Source organism: Hypanus sabinus, chromosome 9, assembly GCF_030144855.1.
Source record: "Hypanus sabinus isolate sHypSab1 chromosome 9, sHypSab1.hap1, whole genome shotgun sequence".
Lineage (NCBI taxonomy): Eukaryota > Metazoa > Chordata > Chondrichthyes > Myliobatiformes > Dasyatidae > Hypanus > Hypanus sabinus.
Window position 1 is genome coordinate 75,713,728 of NC_082714.1, and position 15,304 is coordinate 75,729,031.

Below are 15,304 nucleotides of genomic sequence, written 5' to 3' on the forward strand. Positions count from 1 at the left end.
ACGTGCACAATTTTCCTCATTTTCACATGCCTATCTAAATGTCCCTCAAAAGCCCCTAATGTATTTGGCTCTGCCACCATACCAGGTAGAGCATTCCAGCCATCCACCACTGTCTGAGTAAAAAATTTACTCCTCATATCCCATTTGAACTTACCCCCCTCACCTTCAATGCATGCCCTCCGGTATTAGACATTTCCACCCTGGGAAACAAATACTCCCTGTCTACTCTATCTCTGCCTCTCATAATCTTATAAACCCCTGTCAGGTCTCCCCTCAGCCTCCACTGCTCCAAAGTAAACAACCCAAGTTTGTCCAGCCTCATGATAGCACATGCCCTCTAAACCAGGCAGCATTCTGGTAAACCTCCTGCACCCCCTCCAAAGCCTCAACATCCTTCCTATAGTGGGGTGACCAGAACTGTATGCAATATTCCAGATGTGACCTAAGCAAAGTTTTATAAAGTTCTAATGTAACCTCTTGACTTTTGTACTCAATCCCTCGAATAATAAAAGCAAGTATTCCATAAGTCTTCTTAACCGCATTATCAATCTGTGTACCCATTTTCAAGATCCCAAGATCTTTCTGCTCAGCAACGCTGTTAAGGGTCTTGCATTTGCCCTACCGAGATGCAAAACCTCATGTTTATCTAGGTTAAACTCCAACTGCCTTTTTTCAGCCCATATCTGCAACTGACATATCACACTGTCTTCTTTGCCAGTCTTCAACATTATCCACAACTCCACCAATCTTGGTATCATCCACAAACTTATTAACCCACTCATCTGCATTTTCATCCAGGTCATTTATATACACCACAAACAGCAGAGGTCCCAGCACTGTTCCTTGTGGAACACCACTAATTACATACCTCCAGCTTGAATGTCCCTTCAGCCTCTACCCTCTATCTTCTATTGCAAGCCAGTTCTGAATCCAAACAGCTAATTTGCCACGGATTCCATACATCATAAGCCTCTGAATTAGCCTCCTTTGAGGGACTTTGTCAAATGTCTTACGAAAATCCATGTAGACAATACCAACTCTACCTCATCAATCTCATCACTTTATCAAAAAATCTCAAACAAGTTGGTAAGACATGATTTGTCTTACACAAAGCCCACGCTGGCTCTCCCTAATGCTCATATACTCATAGAAACATAGAAAATAGGTGCAGGAGTAGGCCATTCAGTATGATCATGGCTGATCATCCAACTCAGAACCCTGTACCTGCTTTCTCTCCATACCCCCTGATCCCTTTAGCCACAAGGACCATATCTAAGTTCCTCTTAAATATAGCCAATGAACTGGCCTCAACTGTTTCCTGTGGCAGAGAATTTCACAGATTCACCACTCTCTGTGTGAAGAAGTTTTTCCTCATCTTGGTCCTAAAAGGCTTCCCCTTTATCCTTAAACTGTGACCCCTTGTTCTGGACTTCCCCAACATCTCACATTCGGTTATCTCCAATTTTTTGTTGAACCTGGAAGTCTTCCGTCAGGTAATCTTTTAACTCCTCCATTCTGTGCTTATCTGATCTTCATTCTCCCTGTACCTCACAACTCTCACAAGCATTCTCAATCCCCAACTGTCTATATAGATATATTTCTTTGCCATTGGTAATGTGCACAGTTGTCTGTGGTGTTGTAAATGTGTAATAATCGGCGATGTACAGTAGTGGATAGACTGAGGCTACAGAATGATATTGATTAGTAAATTGGAGCGAATATTAGCATGTACGTGTGAGGTGATACACATCTTGAGGATCTAGTAAGGTAGGAAATACACAATGGATGGTGGGCCTTGAGGAATATTGAGGATCAGTGTGACCTCAATGTAGAAGTCCTGAAAGTAGTTGGTGTAGCAGCTCTCTTGGATACTTGCCTTCATTAGCCAAGGTAGAGAATCCAAGAGCAGAGAGGTCATGGCCCGACTTTACGAACCATTGGTCAGGCTACAGCTGGAGCACTGTGTGCAGCTCTGGTCACCACAGTGTAGGGAGAGTGTGACTGCACTGAAGAGGGAGCAGAGGAGGATCACCAGGGTGCTTGTTAGCTGGAAGGAAGTATTTTTGTTATGAGGAGAGTCTGGAGAGGCTTCCTTCAAGCAGGGACGTGTTGGTGGGTGGGGCTGGATCTGAGATCAACAAAATCGTGACGGGTCTGAATTGGGTGGAACGTTAGGAATTTTCCCTGTGGCAAAGAAGTCCAAGACCAGAAGCGATAGGTCTACGTTAAGGGGTGTAATGTGTGGAGGAGATTAGAGAGGGACTTTTTTCTACTGGGGGAAGGGGTGCGGGGTTTGTGGAATCAGGAATGCACTATCTGAGGAGGGTAATGGAGTCAGGAACAGCTGGAAAACACATGAAAAATCACTAGAAATGGTTGAATTGGACACAGTTGCAACAGTTAAGAGACATTAGGATCAATACAATTAGGGAGGGACTTGGATTGTTATGGGACTAGGAGGGAGGATGCTGTGGTCGGCATGGACCAGTTGGGCAAAAGGGACTGTTTCTGTGCTGTGTCACTGTATGGCTTACATTGGAATCAAGATAGAAGTCTGAGGGTAGTGGTGGAGGCACACGTTTCCCTGACTGGAGACCTGTGACTAGTGGTGTTCTTCAGGTTCACTCCTTGTGAATGCATTGCAGTCCTTCCAACAGCACGTCAGCCTCACAGGCAACAAACCCCAGCTTGCCCTTCCATACATAGACTGAAGCCATCACCTCAGATGTGACCCCACGAGTTTAAATGTGGCCTTTTGTGGAGGAAAAATTAACTTGAGGACTAAGTGTTAACAAAATTTTGGGGATAGAAACAGAATGGGTCTTCCTTGTACTAACAATAGATCATGTCATCAATTGTAAAGGCACTAATTTTGTGTGAATTGCAGAAACAGTGTCTGGAGACCGGCTGACCCAGTTTGACTAGATTTACTGTATAAATTGGAATTGTAACCTTGCGTTAGCAGAGACCCAGGAATTCAGGATATGAAGGCAGTAACTAGGTTCGAGGTCTTGCGTACTTCATGTTTGATCGGTACTAAATTTTCTAACAGAGTCTGGCGATGAGGATGGGATCCTAATGAACCCATCCGAGAAACTTGCTTGAAAGATAGAAATCAAGACCATGGTAGGGACCAGAGCTGCCCCATACCAGCCAGAAACCAGCACTGAGTTTGGACACAGAACAAGGCGGGTTGCAAGAAGGGGCTTTGTTATGGTCCGGTCCGGTCCATGAACTCCAGGGTCCCGCCTTCACCATGAACTCTCTGAACCTCAGGATCACCGTTGCATGCCACGGTCTCCCCATCTTGTTCTATCCTTTAGTTGTTCCTGTCCTGCCCCTAGTACTTCAGTGCCTGCGTCCTGCATTTGGGTCCAGTCTCCACGTCCCCTTGTGACAGGCTTGGGAGCTCTGATTAAAAGAAGGTATTAAAGTAAAGGCAATTAAGACCTCGAGTTTAGAACCTGCCCCATAGGCCAATGGAAAGAGTAAGAGAATAGTATTGTATGTTTTTGAGTGTACGTCCCTGTATGTCTTAAGAGTTTACGTTCTTTGTAGAGAACAATTAACAGATCGGTAAAATGGTAAACAAGAACGGTAAACCCCAGAAATTGAATCAGAAAAGCAACAATGCAAGCCAGGACTCGGCCTGCTGATGCCCTAATGACAGCATCCATGAACAAGAACACCCAGAAGACAAAAAATTATAGGAAGATGAAATAGTTCTTAGGGGACTCGTTGGTTCCTCGGGGGTTGGGGGGAACACACATTCACTGCTCCATGTCTCATGGACAGTGACACCCCTTTAAGATTAAAAAGATTTCGGAACTACAGTGAGATGAGAGTTGGAATACGGAACACCTAACCAAAGAGGGGTGACATATTATGGCCCAGCTACAGGGATAATAGTAGTAACTCCTGTGAAATCCATAGACAGCGATCAACTCCTTCACCTCAGTAGAGCGATCCACAAGATATTCGCAGGGTGGATTCTGTATAATTTGGCCGCCAGAGGAACCAGAGCCTCCCTGTCAAAGTTACAACTCTGCTGGCCTACAGGAACATATCTGGGATATGTACTGAACAAGGGAACCTGCTGTTTGGGGCCAGAGCATGTGAATGCCATTGTGCAGGCTCCCAGGCCTGCTACCAAGAAAGAGATTATGGCTTTCTTGGGAATTATGAATTACTGCCACACTGGATAGCTGAATGACGCTGCTCCACGAGTCACAATAACCCAGGCTGCACATGATACCACACAATTGGCTGAGGATATGGAGCAGGCTTACGAGATACCGAAGTGTGCCCTCCTTGGGATTGCCCGATTACAGCAAGCCGTTCTAGCTGTATGTGAATGAAAAGGAGGGTTTTGCAAGTGCAGTATTAACCCAAGAACATAGTGGCTAATGAAGACCAGTGGCGTGTTATGCCTCCAGTGGTTAGAGGAACACCAGGATGCTTAAGGGTGATGGCAGCGACAGCGGTAATGGTCGAGAAGGCTGCACTATGAATACTAGACCATGCCTGTACTGTACTGACATCTCATGTTGTAATAATGCTCCTCAACTCAGCTGCTACACAACATTTCACCACCGCCCTCCGCACCAGGGCAAGGTCATGTTATTTAGCAAGTCGAATTGAACTTTTAAAAGAGTACCCACACTCAACCCAGCTACACTGGTTCCTATGATGGAGTCCTCCAAACCCCATGACTGTGTAGAGACCGTCCCATCACCACGACCGGACCTATCCACTGTACCCCTTGACAACCCAGATTTAATAGTCTTCACGGACAGCTCCTCTTGCAAGCCCAATGACCACACCATACTGGCAGGCTACGATAGTGACTCCCTTTGTTACTTTAGAGGTGGGAACCCTTCCCCAAGGGACTTCTGCTCAGACAGCTGAGCTTTTTGCTCTAACGCGAGCTACCCAGTAAACATCTGTACAGACTCTAGGTATGCCTTTGGGGAGCTACATGATTTTGGGTCACTTTAGCACATGGGTAATCCATCTAGCATACCTATCACATTAAAAATCTGCTACCAGCAGTGCAGTTGCCCGAACAAATTGCTGTCAGTAAGTGCGAGGCTCACACTGAAGCCTCAGGCCCCATAACTAATGGAGGTGCTGCTGCGAGGAAAGTCGCTGATGGCGGGAAAAGCTATGCTGGTACGTGTGCAGGTACAATGTACTCCTGTCACTCCTACCCCAAAACTGCAAGATTTACTTTCCACCCAAGACTGGACCAGGAAAAGGAGAAGGGAGTAAGGAAGGAAAAGCAGTGTTTTAGGGGCTCTAAGGGAGTGTGCAGACATCTGGAAAATCACCCAGTGTGTCCCAGGAGCCTCCTACATGCCCTTGTTCGACTAGTACAGTACATGGGAAAGGACATGTAGGTGGGGGGGGGGGTAGTACCATCAAACACAACAACAATGGTTGGCACCGGTGTTAACAGTCATTGCGGGACAAGTTATGCGAATCTGTGAGATTTGCCAGAGAAAGTATAGGGGAAAGTCATGTGCTGAATTTGACCATTTGCCAATCTACAGTTAGACTTTGTGCACATGCCTGGCAGTGAGGGTCATGAATACCGATTAGTGGTTGTGGACATGTTTTCCAAATGGTGTTTCCCACTAGAAGACACTGAGCCGGACAATTAAACTGACTCCTTTGACAGTGTCAATGGGAAGGCCAATGCTGGCGGGGTCTCAGCCCCCTTTGACTAATGCACAAATGTCCATAGTCTGGACTGAAGATAAAACCATAGGAATTGTTAAAACCCTAGGAGAAGCAATAAGAGCAAACCAAGGACAGATAGCCACTGCTTTACCTCAGGTGGGGGAAAGAAACATGTATCCCTTTAAACCTGGAGGCTATGTCTATGTAAAGACACTTAGAAATACTCTCTTTCTCCTGGGTAGAAAGGGTCCTGTCTGGTGATGATGTTGGAAGTCCAAGGGAAGCCTGGTTGGACACATAGAACCAAGTGCACGTTATCTTCTCCTGAAGAGGGGAAGACGGAAAGCTGAATTATGAAGTGTTACGATTCAGCAACAATTAATATAGAATTGAGACAGGTTTTTTTTATAACAAATAAATAAAACGTTTATTAAACACTGCTCAAAAAAACCCAGAAGTAAACAAACAACTAACTTAACCGAAAGTCAGCTGCTATACAAGAGCTCAAACAGTTCTTAAAGCGATAATGCAAAGACAGTTCTTAAAAGTAGTAGATGCAAAAGTCCAAATGATTTACACTATTAGGAGAGACTTTCTTTGAAGTAATAAATTCTCTTACAACGTGACGTTACTGCTGATCCCAGCCGAAATATGCCTTGCCCAAGAGATTACTGACGAAGGAAATAAAACGGCTTAAAGGCACTGACCTTTTGGCATAACCTTGCTCCAGTCCTTTCTGCTCTTTAGTAGGGACTACCTTGGATTGCAGGTTACTAATTCCTTCCAAGAGAAGATTAAATAAGGTCAAACCTGTTTTACCGCCAACAACACCAACTTTTCTCGATTCTTCAGCTTCCCGAATTTCAATAATTCCTCACTCTCCAACTGGACTTTAACTGGCAGCGATTTTCAGACCTGCTGGCACAACGGTTCTTACAGCAGAAATTAAAACTCCACTTTAAAACAAAACTGCATCATAAAATCAAATGCGCAGCAGAATGGAGTCACTGACGAATTAACACGAACTGACCTACGTCACAGTGAGGCGTGCTCCTTTTATACCCTGTTGAAACAGGCCATCACATGACCTCCCACTGGCAGGAAAATTACATCACTCCACCATCACAAGACCATTACATCATGGCCAGCAGAGACTCAATTATTTCATGGTCATGTGACAGTCACAAGATACCCATGGGTATGTAACAGAAGAAACAGGAGAAAATCTGCAGATGCTAGAAATCCAGAGCAACACACACAAAATGCTGGAGAAACTCAGCAGGCCAGGCAACATCTATGGAAAAGAGTGCATTTGACGTTTCAGAGCAAGACCCTTCAGTAGGACTGGAGGGAAAAAAAGATGAAGAGTCACAGCTAGAAGGTGGGGGAGGGGAGGAAGAAACACAAAGTGATGGCTGAAACCGGGAGCTGTGAAATGGATTGGTGAAAGAGGTACAGGGCTGGAGAAGGGGAAATCTAATAGGAGAGGACAGAAGGCTATGAAAGAAAGAAAAAGAGGAGGAGCACCAGAGGGAGGCAGTGGGCAGGCAAGGAGATAATGTGAGAGAAGGCAAAGGGAATGGGACTATTATCGGAAGTTTGAGAAATCGATGTTCATGCCATCAGGTTGGAGGCTATCCAGTTGGAATACAAGTTGTTGTTCCTCCAACCTGAGCACGGCCTCATTGCGACACTAGAGGAGGCCAAGGATGGGCATGTCAGAATGGGAATGGGAAGTGGTGAATAAGTGCTACACCTGCCCCTACACCTCCTCCCTCACTACCATTCAGGGCCCCAAATAGTCCTTTCGGTGAGGTGACCCTTCACCTGTTGGGATTATCTACTATATCCGGTGCTCCCGGTGTGGTGTTCTGTCCAGTATATCTGTCAGACCTGATGTAGATTGGGAAACTGCTTCAACGAGCACCTACACTCCATCCACCAGAAAAAGTAGGATCTCCCAGTGACCAGTCATTTGAATTCCACTTTCCATTCTGATAAGTCAATCTGTGGCCTCGTCTACTGTTGCAATGAGGCCACACTCAAGTTGGAGGATCAACAACTTATATTCCATCTGGTTAACCTGATGGCATGAGCATCGATTTCTCAAGTTTCCAGAAATGGCTCACCCACTCTTTGCCCTGTCTCACCCTATCTCCCTGCCTGCCCATCACCTCCCTCTGGTGCTCCTCCCCCTTTTCTTTCTTCCATGACCCTCTGTCCTCTCCTATTAGATTCTCCATTCTCCAGCCCTGTATCTCTTTCACCAACCAACTTCCCAGCTCTTTAGTTCACCACTGTATGTTGTAGGCTCCCATTAGTCTCAATAGACCATGGATTTGCACTTCGGAAATTTTCCAGGGTGCAAGCCTGGGCAAGATTTTTTTTAATGGAAGACCAGCAGTTGCCCAAGCTGCAAGTCTCCCCTCTCTACGCCACCAATGTTGTCCAAGGGAAGGGCATTAGGACCCATAAGGCTTGGCACCGGTGTCATCGCAGAGCAATTTTTTTGGTTAAGAGCCTTGCTCAAGGACACATACAGCTCGAACTAGAGACCTTCGGATAACCAGACTAACACCTTAACCACTTGAACACGTGCCAACACAGTTCACCACTCCCCCCACCCCCGTTTCACCTATCACCTTGTGTTTCTTCCTCCCTTCCCCCACCTTCTAACTCCTCATCTTTGTTTTCCCCAGCGCTGCTAAAGGGTTTCAGCTGGAAACGTCAACTCTACTCTGTTCTATAGATGCTACAATAAATCCTCCAGCATTTTGTGTGAATCATGAAGAAATTTCCTTTGTTGTGTAGATTTTTGGGGTTTATTGTACTGGGGAGAATCTATAATACTTACTTGGGCTTAGCTCATGAATATGTCACACAGATTAATGTAGTTTACTTGTTGAGTATGCATGGAGCAGCAGTTGTACCCTTATGGCCAATCCCTTCAATAAGGAGGAGCAAGAATGCTTCAATAAAATAACCACCAGCAGTTTTTAAAGGTTTTATTGGCCAGACAAAGGGAAGGAATGGACACAGGAGGGAATAGATAAACAACAGAAGAACAAGCTCCATGGATGTCAATCAGATCAGTATTCTTTAAGGGAAATTGCTTTGAGAGATGGCATATGCCCAACTATAATTTAACAAATCATAATGTGCCTAGATTGCATGTAGCTACTCAGACAGCTGAAAAGTGCTGCCAGGTAAACAAGATGGGTCAGTGAATGGGAAGCAGTATGTGCAGAGAAAATACTGATCTACAGGCTGATTTATAATAACAGTACCTCTGAAAGGTTCTGGTGATTATTAAATGGGACATACTGGATACGTAGGGATCAAGCTTATCCCTGGTTACCTCCTTAACTGGACCGGATGTTGTTACCCTGGATTTGTAGTACTGGCGGGACTTCACTCTCATAATTCATACCACCTTGCCCATCCAGGAAGGAAAAGACGATTACTGATACAAAGGTTGTGGGTCATTACATTTCCTACGCATATGGCAGGAAAAGCAGCTCAAGAATTGACACAGATGGTTTCAGCCCTCAAAAAGTTAGCTCATGAACACTGCCTTTGCTCCGGTGGGTACTTAATTGTACATAAAAGAATTAGCTGCTGAAATAGTAGCTGCAATGACTGAGGTTTTGCAGCATCGTTTGGCTGAGACAATAACGATGTAGCGTTCAAGGACCAGAAATCTGATGGTGTTGGGGATGAAACTGTTACTTAATTATTGTGTGGGTCTTTAGCTTCTGTACCTCCTTCCCTGATCCGCCCACCACGCACGCAGATCATGTCATCCTATCACTGCATTGAGATACTAAAAGGGAAAAGTAATAACAAACTGCAGAATAAAGTGTTATGGTTACAGACAGAGTAGCAAGGTGCAAAGGCCATGACGAGAGATTGAGGTCAAGTGTTCATCTTATCTTACTTGGGGAACCATCCAATAGCCTTACATCAGTGGCATAGAAATTGTTTTTGAGCCTTGTGGCATGTGCTTTCAGGCTTTTATATGTTCTGCCTCACGGGAGCCTTCTCCCATATTCTTTAATGCCCTTACTAGTCAAGACCCTATCAACATCCACTTTAAATATACCCAATGACTGGGCCTCCACAGCCATCTGTGGCAATAAATTCCACAGATTCGCTACACTCTGACTAAAGAAATTGCTCATCTCTCTTCCAAATGGACAATCCTCTATTCTGTGTCCTCTGGTCCCAGAATGACCTGCCCTCCACTTATCGTTGTATTGTCCCCAAACCCGGCCAAAGACCATCAATTCCTTCATCCAAATCATTGCTGTAAAACATGAAAAGCAGTCCCAATACTGACCCCTGCAGAACACCACTAGTCACTAGCAGCCACCCAGGAAAGCCCCCCTTTTTTCCAGTATTTGCCTCCTGCCATGATATCTTTCTTGTAATACCAGCGGCTCTATCTTGTTAAGCAGCTTCAGATATGGCACTTTGTCAAAAGCTTGAAAATCCAAGTCATCAACATCCACTGGCTCTCCCATCCTGCCTTTTACTTCCTCAGACTTCCAACAGATTTACCAGGCAAGAAACCATGCTGACCTAGGCCAATTTTAACATGTGCCCCCAAGTACTCCGAAACATCATCCTCAATAATGGAATCCAGCATCTTCCCAACCCCTTGGAGAACAGTCCTGATTAAAGTTCTTGGCCCAAAATGTTAACTGTTTGTTTCTCTCCATTGATGCTGCCTGTCTTACTGAGTTCCTACAGCATTTTGTTGTCCTGAAAATCTGGTCTCAAGTGCAGCTAGGCACTGGGGAGGGAGTTGCTTGTATATCCTAACTACAGCACTAAACCCCAGAAGACTAGAGGAGTTTCACTGACATACATCTCCCACAGATCAGCAGCCTCCATGTTGTGCTCACACCACTACTTGGCATGAGGAAGAATGCATGCATCAAAAACTGAAAAATGGCAAAGATCAAGCACCTTGAAAGGGAGGTGCATGGTGGGGTGGGTGGGGGGTGAAGGCAGGCATTGATACAGGTCACAGATCTGGATCCTGGACTGTGGCTCATTCTTCTATTCCATGGGAGGAATGATGGGGTATCCATTGATGTCTGATGGAGCTGCTGGCTGATAACTCAATCACTGATCCACAGGGAATCATGTTTTGCTACTCTCCTGGAGCTGTTCTCTCTGGATGAGCCCACTGTGCACCTATGGGAGGAGCTTCCAAAGGTAATTTGCCCTGTGATATTGATGCAACTGACCAGTGCCCTCCACTGACTTCCAAGAGGCAAGTCCACAGGGCTAGAAGTGCTGAGCACTGTTCCTCAGGGCTTTCTGGGGGCACACTGGGTGTGAGGCTGACTACAGGTGGGTCTTAGGGGAAAGCCTGATGACCCTATAGATGCCCCATGCAGAGAATTCATCATCCTGCTGCCTAAAGAGAATGATCTCCACTCTTATTGTCCTCCTCGGTTGAAATCACCCCTCTGGACTGTCCCAACCAATCCTACACCGTCCTCAGAGCAATATCCATATATTCTGGGACCTGGTCCACCAGTCCCTGCGTCCTGGGTCACTTTTGTCTCCTTCTACCAGGAGGCATTCCAAAAGGGGAATGAAGAATACTTTGGGACTCAAAACTGTACACTTGGGTCCTGGGCCTCAGTCCAACTTGTGCCCACTGCAACAGAGACAGGTGAAAGTCAAGTTCTTGATGGCAGATTCTCACTTTGGGAGAGTACACCAGGGACGCCCCATGTCTAGCCAGCTATACATAGCCGTTTACATGTAGGACTTCCACAGCCAAGTCATTGTGGATCCCATGCGTCTCAAATCTTCTGGGTGAGCCTCTTGTGAAGGAACTTGTCAAACACCTTACTGAAATCCACATAGAGAAGCTTCAGTGCTCTACCTTCAACACCTTCTTAAATGACTCAGTCAAGTTTGAGAGTCAGGACCTTGCCTACACAAAGACACCAAAACCTGACAGATGATACCTGCAGATGGAAGAAACTATCAGCACTTACCTGTGCAGATACCTTTGTGGCTAATGTTCCAATGTTCTGAGTGACAACTGAGAGGGGGAAAGCCTTCAGATGGTTGGAAGGAGCTGCCATTTCAAATCAAGTCATCATATCCCCGAGTAGGTCCAGTCTGCACACAACCTGACCTACTGGTTTTCCTGTCTGGCATTCTCGGAGTCCCTGAGGGTTGGGTGGAAGGGAGTTGAAGAGGATCATCTCCTCTAGCCAAGCTGGGCACTGCAAAGTGTGAAACAGTGGCTGCAATATCCTGCATGGTGAACAGTCTCAGACTTTGTAAAGGGATTCTGGGAAATAACTGGACAGGAACTGGTGGTTTAAAAAAAATTAAACTACTCAGTGGCATGTCCTTTCAGACCCAATGCCTTTAACCAATCACTGTGGCATCTGGTTGCATACTTCTCTCAGGCAAATCTTCAATCGGTGAACATCCTGTACTGTTGGCCCTGAGTTCTGATCTCATCTTGAAGTGAAATCACATACAAGGGTAAACAGAAAAATTCCATCAGTTTTCCCCTTAACCTTCCCTTTCCCCGAGGAGACATATCCCAACTTGTCTTTTCCGAGAAGTACAAATTCTCATTGTTTCTGTAAATTGTCCACATTTGTAAGAGACATCTGGATTAGTACATGAATAGGAAGGGATTGGAGAGACTTAGGCCAAACATGGGCAGATGGAACTTGCTTGAAAACCTGCTTGGTATGGACTTTTGGCCATAGTGTCTGTTTCTATGCTGAATTACTGCATAACCAAGAGACTGAACTGCTTCAAATAGTCAAACTCCACTGACCTGTTTAGAAATCCCAATGGGTCAGTATCTGGTTCACCTAATTATTCCCCATACTCCCATTAAACTCACCAGGACACCTGGTTCCTGCATTCCCTTTAAACTCATTGGGATCTCATTCCCTGCTCCCTTTAAATTCACAGGTACCCTGTGAGTCCTGAAGAAAGGTTTCAGCCCAAAACGTCAAATGTTTGTTCATTTACATGAATGCTGCCTGACCTGTTGGTTCTGAGTGTATTGATTTAGATTTCCAGCATCTGCATAACTTCTTGTGTCTATGTATCCTATAATCCTTTTAACCTTACTGGGACCTGTTTTCCCATTCCTCTTAAACTCACCAAGACTCCCATTTCTTGTTCCATTGAAACATGAGGCCCTGGGTCCCACTCCTAAGATCCCATTCCTCAAGATCCCTTTGAACACACGGGGTTCACTGCATATTGAACTGTAGGACTGTAAATTTTTAAAAAGTGAAGTGGAAGTGCTGATCATCAATAGCAGCAACATCCAATCCACACAACTGGCAGTGTTGCCACATTACTGGGCTCAGTTTGGTTTGACAGAAACTCAATAAACCTCACCAGCTGGAGTTCTACCCTCTAGATTAACCACATCACCTGATGAGCTTCTGCTCTTGGCTTTAGTAAATCTTTAGTGATTCATTAGCCAGAACAGTACAAGGAAAATCAGCTGGAAGTGAAAGTAACAACATGGCCTGATGTTCAGTAAGATCTGTTGTAACCAGCAGAATAGGTAAGGATGGTCTTGTGATTTGTGATTCAGCAACGTGCCACTAAGATAAAGAAGGCAACATACTGGTGTGGATTCAGGACTGGTTAAAGCAAAGATAACAGTAGAAATACAGTGGTCATTTTCAGGATGGGAGAGCAGTACTAGTATGGGATGTGAGAAAGATACAAGCAAGGTGACTGACTGGACAAGGACTTAGCAGATGGAACACAATGTGAAATTATGTGGGCAAAAATACACCAATTAACAGATCTGCCTGCTGATGATGTACATCCCTCCATTCCCTGCCCGTTCATGTGCCTCTGAAACATTGCTATTGCGCTTGCTTCCACCTCGCTCCCTCTGGCAGCACATTCCAGGAACCCATCTTGCCCAGTTCATCTTTAAACAAATCTATGTCCTTAAATATTTGACATTTCTACCCCAGGAAAATGACTTGATGATCTACTCTTATCTAGGACTCCATAATTTTATAAACTTCTATCAGATCTCCCTTCAGTCTCTGCCTCTCCAGTGAAAACAACTCAAGCTCATCCAATCTCAGTTTGTAGCACATGCTCTCTAATCCAAGCAGCATCCTGGTGAACCTCCAGTACCCTCTCCAAAGCCTCCACATCCTTCCTGTAACAGGGCAACCAGAACTGCGCACAATACTCCAATCAAAGCCTAAATGAAGGTTTATACATCTGCAATGACTTTAATACTGAATGCCTTAACTGATGAAGGCATTCTTAATGTCATATGCCACCTTCACCACTCTGTCTACATGTTGTCATTTTCAGGGAGCTATGGACTCTAACCCCAAGATCCCTCTGTGCATCACTGCTCCTGAGGGTACTAGTTTACTGTAAAATTTCCTCCTGAAATTGATCTCCCAAAATGCATCACCTTACACTTGTTCAGATTAAATTCCATCTCTCATTTTTCTGCCCACATTTCCAGCTGGTCTATATCCTCTGACAAGCTTCCTCACTACCCACAGCTGTCGATTTTTTTGTCATCTGGAAACTTCAGCCTACCTACATTTCTGTGCAGATCATTCAGGGGAACACCCTTCCACTACTATCTTCAATTGCCAAGCCAATTTTGAATCCAATCTACCAAGCCACCATTAACCCTACAGATTTATTTGGCATGGCTAATTAAGAGTATTTTTTAAGGTGATTGACAATAGACAATAGGTGCAGAAGTAGGCCATTCAGCCCTTAAAGCCAGCACCGCCATTCAATGTGATCATCCACAATCAGTACCCCCGTTCCTGCCTGCACCCCATATCCCTTGACTCCGCTATTTTTAAGAGCTCTATCTAACTCTTTCTTGAAAGTATCCAGAGAATTGGCCTCCACTGCCTTCTGAGGCAGGGCATTCCATAGATTCACAACTCTCTGGGTAAAAAAGATTTTCCTTAACTCTGTTCTAAATGGCCTACCCCTTATTCTTAAACTGTGGCCTCTGGTTCTGGACTTACCAACATCAGGAACATGTTTCCTGCCTCTAGCATGTCCAATCCCTTAATAATCTTATATGTTTAAATCAGATCCCCTCTCATCCTTCTAAATTCCAGTTTATACAAGCCCAGTCGCTCCGATCTTTCAACATATGACAGTCCCGCCATCCCAGGAATCAACCTTGTGAACCTACGCTGCACTCCCTCAATAGCAAGAATGTCCCTCCTCAAATTTGGAGACCAAAACTGAACACAATATTCCAGGTGTGGTCTCACCAGGGCCCTGTACAACTGCAGAAGGACCTCTCTGCTCCCATGCTCAACTCCCCTTGTTATGAAGGCCAACATGTCATTAGCTTTCTTCACTGCCTGCTTACTTTCAGTGACTGATGAACAAGGACACCTACATCTCATTGTACTTCCCCTTTTCCTAACTTGACACCATTCAGATAGTAATCTGCCTTCCTGTTCTTGCCACCAAAGTGGATAACCTCACATTTATCCACATTAAACTGCATCTGCCCACTCAGCCAACCTGTCCAAGTCACCCTGCATTTTCCTAACATCCTCCTCATATTTCACACTGCCACCCAGCTTTGCGT